This window comes from Lactuca virosa, chromosome 5 (assembly GCF_052849685.1).
Source record: "Lactuca virosa cultivar CGN04683 chromosome 5, Lactuca_virosa_CGN04683_v6, whole genome shotgun sequence".
NCBI classification, from domain to species: Eukaryota; Viridiplantae; Streptophyta; class Magnoliopsida; order Asterales; family Asteraceae; genus Lactuca; species Lactuca virosa.
Genome location: NC_136430.1, coordinates 303,764,219 through 303,770,706, shown reverse-complemented (window position 1 = coordinate 303,770,706; position 6,488 = coordinate 303,764,219).

Sequence of the window (6,488 nt, the reverse complement as noted above, 5' to 3'; positions counted from 1 at the left end):
GTTATCTAACAAGGAATCCCTAATTTGACTGCTTAAGCCCTAAGCAGCCCATAGACCCCTTCTGGAACATGCCTTGGACGATTTCTAATGGGATTCCCCATAGAATTCATCCAACCTATTATTCCAAGGTGATCCATAGCCCAATTGCAATTATCCTATAATTACAATTCCAGTCCCCTAATTTTAATTAATCTCTTTTAGCCACAAAATTAATTCTTAATTAATTCTTGACTAATATTAATTAAACAATATGATTTCTCCTTTAATATATTATTCTCATAATATATTAATAAATCATAATTAAACCTTTCTCTCCTTAATTCATCCTACATATTGCTATGGTGAAGGCAACCCAAAAGGACCATGCTTATAATCGGGTCAAGTACATACCAAAATAGTTATGGACTTAGACACTAATCCAACAGTCTCCCACTTGGATAAGTCTAATAACTATTTTGTATAACTTCAGAACCTGATCAGCAATCATAGCTTTCAAAAGTCGCTGTCAACTCTGATCTTATCAGATACGCGTGTCCTTTAGATAAGGGATTATATATTCCTCCATTCTCAAGATATCGTATAGACACAAGACATGAATTTCGATCATTCTCTCTATACTGTTTCCCGACTTCCGATTTATGATGACTGACAACAGACTACAATTGAACACATCAACTTAGTCCCGGCTTGGCCAAGCGCTTAGTGTCATCACTAAATCATCGAGGGGCCCACAGATATCGCTTTTATCCCACTTTGGGTAAAAGGAATGGATAAACTTCGACTCAAATGCTCGCTTGCATTTACTGATCGAATCACACACAACAATAAGTTTTATAACACCAAGTTACTGGTGCGTTTCTTATTATCAATGCGTAACCGACCAACAAATAACAACTCACACGTCTCGGTTTCAAGAATATACAATGTTATCGTCTCACAATTACTCATGATAAAAACCATGAAGTGATTCAAGTGAGCGTGGGTTTGATCCAATACTCTAATATTATTAAAGCACTCGTGAACTCTGCAACAAACTTGTGCTATGTCTAAACACTTTAGACAATCTACAGACAAATTCATGACAGTCTTCCTTCATACTTACTTCCAACGTATGACCGACTGTGGAGGTTCGAATAACCCAGTTATTCTGGAAGTCAAAACATGCAAAATGAAATACAACAATAATACGTAATCCTATATGAACCCAAAACTTTTGAGCGTAATTAAAAACACTTTTATTTAAACACCATATTGATTACTCATTATTCATTGCTTACTGTTTCCGAAAATCAACTTATTACTCGAATTATAACCACAATTGTCCCATGCTCCAAGCATGCACACTATGGTTTCCTATGGTCCATACTTTGTGAAATAGATCAATTGAAAAACTTTTCCAATGAAACTCATTTCACAATCCCCAATCCTTATTATTAGTATAAGAATACCAAATTCTTACCACTTTTAGAATATGTCATATTCTAACACTTTATGCAACGATCCTTTCGTAAAGTCATAGCACAAAAGTCACCAAGACCCGGCTAATGAAATTACAAGGTATTCTATCGGAAATTGTTACAAGACAATTCCATAGACGTGAAGTCTCACATTCAAAGTACATTCCTTTGAACATCCTTCTCGCATAAAAGTTTCTAATCTAGACATATTTCTTAATATCCAACTCCCATTAATGGAAACATTTTCATATTTGCCATATGACAACTCATTCTTAATAGAATCTTATTTATTCATAAAAATGTCAATATAGTCCATCCAGTACTATACTTCCAACTACTCACAAGCGACAAATCCTCAGTGAACCTCAGATCGTCCTTTGATAGTTGTTTAATTATTTTACTCAAAACCGATTCTAGTCCCTTTTTCCCTCTTAATGCCCTAGGCATTTGGAAAATTTTAGAACGGTCAAATATTATAGCATATGCAATCGATCCTATACCTGAAGCGTATGGACACGATGCATAATGTCTCACATAAAGACGTGATACTTTATCATCCTTTTGCCATAATATTTTATGTGCCATGTTCCCACAATTCGAACTATGAAGAGGGATGCCGTAATCATAATCGAATTTTGAGAATGCACTATGTATCCTTGACTAAATTTATTAACGTTTATCGATCTAAGCTTTAGAATTTTGAAACGAAGTATAATATTCTCTCCCTTAATTATAGCAAAACAACTTTTCAACCTTTGCAACTTTGCAAAGTGAATCTTTGTTTTCTATAATTAATATTGCTAACTTGCAATACTTACCATAATAATCATGCTCCCACTGACATGATGATTATTTTCTTACCAGTATAACACTTATGCTCCCGCTAGCTTTGACATGTATTCAGAAAACAATTGAACTTCCAGAAAACAATGCTTATTGAATTCCTTAAGTTCATATTTCTAATACCTAATGCTTTGATAATCCTTTATCAAAGCTTTTTAAGCTCATACACCTTTGCCTTAGATAGCTCACATGTGTGTCTAAACAATTCAGAATTTATGTTACTAAGTCCCAAATGTTCAGACCAATTGCCAAATCTCACAATTCGAACTATGAAGAGGGATGCCGTAATCATAATCGAATTTGAGAATACAATTTTCACAATTGCAATCTTCTTAAAATCTCTCTTAGTGAAAGCATTTCCTCACACTCATTTTCATGAGGGAGGGAAACCTCATGACACTTAGATTTTAAGATGTATGTGTTCCTATTCATGTGAATTTGTCAAAACGAATGTTTGCGACAAATCCAAAACCATATGGACTGAACTTGTTCAATCTTGATTTCTTGCCTCATGGTAACACGAGTGCCCACCATGTCTTCCAAACAACTCACCCCTACATATCAATGTACTTTCTATTGATCAAGGTGCTTTGTCTTTGTGCATTCAAATGAGAACTCATAGAACTCACATGTACATTTAACTCAACTGGAATGGTACAGAAACAAGATAACGTCAACACGATAGGTTATATACCTCAAGTCGTGTGCTAGTGATGATCAATTAGGTTTATTCTTGATTTGTTCTTGAAACTTTTTCAAGTCCATTAAGACTCCCACTAACTCCTTGACATATGAGGTTCTCTTGTCAAGAAACATTTCTTGACAAACAAATATTCAAGAGTTAGTGTAGCTTCTTATCAAGCTTAACACTTCACACAATTGGTCTTAGTTGGTCTTTGACTTATCCAAGACATCACAACTTACCAATTTCAATTGTGCAAGAATATGAAAACTTTTCCAAATTCCACATTTGATGAGTGTCATAAACCTTCTTAAGACTTGTCACTCAAGTCACAATCTTAGAGTACGACTCTAAGACTTGATTTTGGAACGAAGTATGATTGACTTCTTGATTTAACCATTTTCACAATTCTCGATTCCTCTTCTTAGACATACAAATGTACTAAGACTCATTTAGAGGATCGGTTGAGATATGGTTCTTAATCATTAAGACTAATCATAAAACACAATAAAAGGTACTCTCCCTTCTTCTTAGAATAGAGAAACTTTTATCTTTCTGCCTACTTGATTCTTATTATTCGTTCTGCTATTCATTGAAACTCTTTCAATCAACTCATAATTACACTTAATCTTATAAGTGTAATCATATTTACTAAACTTTAGTAAACCATGACGAATATCTTTATCACTCTTGTGGTGGACTTGATCAACGCACAACCTAGTGTACTCGATCTCCTATTCCTTCACTTGACACTTTGTCAAAGAATTAGTCTAAATTTCCCAAATGTGAAAGTTTTTCATTCATCATACAATACATGTTGCATGATTCCAAGTTTCTTTCCAATTGAAACTTGGGCGATGAGAAACTCTCCCTATTTGGTAAACTCTCGACACTTCCACAAATAACCTAATTTAGAATCAAATCCATCATTGCTAATAATGGAAACATTCAAACATCAATTTTTCATACATGCCATCGCAAGGATAAATAAATAAGACAAAATCAAAATTTATTTTATTGCGGAAAAAATTTGTCCTTACAATGCAATTCAACTGAAAAACTATGCTATTACATATTTCTTAGCAATCTACCCTAACTCTAAAGTAGCAGCTCAAAAATCCGATCTTTGAATCCATGCGATCGAAATCCATTTCTTCACGATCAGATTCAGCTTACTTCTTCCCTTAATTTTCCTCTCTTTTCTTCGATCCTACAAAACATCAAAATGTAATCTTATCACATCATGTATTGAAAATCAAAGAATAGGAACTTATAGAGTTAGTTATTGGATTTTACCTGAAGTAGAGCCATACGTCTTGACTCTCCCATCTCTTAGATCTCTCAGGTAGTTTGGGCAACTTCGTCTCCAATGCCCCTTCTCTTGGCAACAAAAGCACATGGACTCCTTTGGTACATAGCAAGGGACAATCTTAGGCTTAGTCCTTTCTGGACTTCCAATGTTGCCAGTGTCCATTGAAGTTTGGGAGTTTGATTTACCAGACAAATTTGCTGCACCAGCACACCAAATCATTGCTGATTCAGCAGCTATAAGCAAATAGGTGAGATCAATGAGGGTCATGTCGTGGTCCATCATATAGTACTCTCTAACGAACTCACTATATGATTCAGGAAGCGACTGAAGAACCCAGTCAACAGCCAACATCTCTGAGATATCGACACCCATCATCCTTAACCTATCAATGTGTGACTTTATCTCCAGGACGTGTGCACACACAGGTTTCCCATCTTCGTGTTTACTTGCCAATAGGGCTTGAGTGAGCTTGAACTTTTCAAGCCTTTGAACTTGTGGGTTAGGGAGAATAATTGGAAGAGGTGGAGGAAGTGAAGCATGACTCTCATTTCCTTGATCGTATCGTGGAACGTCATCTTCATTTGGAAAGCTTGTTCCAAGGGACTTGGGAAGACCATTGTAAGATTTAGACATCTACAAAACGGGAGAAAATTCAAGTTAGTTGATAAGAATCCTTGATGTAACACCCAAAAGAAACATCAAGGCTAGGATCCAACACAATACTCTACAACCTAGAAGAGGGATGTCGTAATCTAGTTGCAGAATATTTGAAGGTAGGTAAATGACGATTTACCAATTCCCACCATGAAAAACGAAAAAGAAATTTAAGTTTTAAATGAATTGAAACTCCTAGATCTTTTGAGATTCATTGAACTTTTCAATGGCATGTTTAAATCTCGATTATGCCCTTCAAGTTTGCGACTGGGATGCCGAGGATCACAAACAAGGTGTGAATAACCATGCGAATCACATGGTGCACCCAATGCTACTACCACCTAATCAATGTGTCGGTTAGCCACACACGCTCCATTGGTCTATGATAAACATCGAGCCACCCTTCACCACCAATGCCAAACCCAAATTAGTGTGCCGGTTAACCACACACGCTCCACTAACGTTTCGACAAGGGTACAAAGTGTAATTCCATGGATTAGCATACAATTCCACATTTTTTGCCTAAAGTAACTAGAATTTGGGAATTTGTAAAGCATGTAGTTACTTTGTACTTCATTATACTTATAATGGAAGGTTTCGTCTTATCCTACCCGTTCGGCTAACAACCCTCCACTAGTCAAGAGTGCGGTGGGTAAGAGTGGATACCCATTCAATCGCCATTTTATAGGCAATTTCCTTAAACACCCCTTATAGACCAGCTTCGTGAATGAGGCCTACTAACGGTAAGACTGACTGTTTACTTATACATATATAATATTAGACTTTTAATGTCATATATACATAGTATAGGGTGTATTTTAAACTTTTAAAATAAATTATACTTTTAATTTAATTAAATGTAAACCAAAACTTTATGGATTTATTAACTCTCTTTTAATTATACACTTTAATTAATTAACAAAACCATAAGGGTGTACTTTGAATTTTTCAAAATGCGAGGGTTTTTAGAATTTAACATTTCAAAATCAAACTTTTAATCAACTTTTAAATTCCAAAACTTGAGGGCAAGTTTTGAACTTTTCAAAACATTAGGGTTTAGAATTTAAATATTTCAAAAATTAACTTTTAATCAAAAATTTAAATTCCAAAACTTGTGGACAAGTTTTGAAACCTTTTTCAAAACATTAGGGTTTAACTATTTAAATTTCAAAAACAAAACTATTAAGTTCAAATTTAAACTATAAAACCTAAAGGGTGTAAATAGAAACTTTTCAAACTTACTAGGTCAAATATTTATCTTATAATAATCCTATATTATCCATATTTAACCAAATCCATCAATTTTGATAAGGATAATCATTCCAAACATAAAAAATCGATTTTAGGCAATAAAAACGAGTTTTGGTAATTATCCACATCAAAATCTAACCAAAAATTCGAAAAACCCAGCAACTGAACAGCCAACTCGTCGAGTCCTCTTTGGAACTCGTCGAGTTCAAGCTACTCGTCGAGTTCTAAGAGCAACTCGGCGAGTTCATCAGGCAGACAGCAAGAAATTTTGATTTTCAGGTCTTTGGCA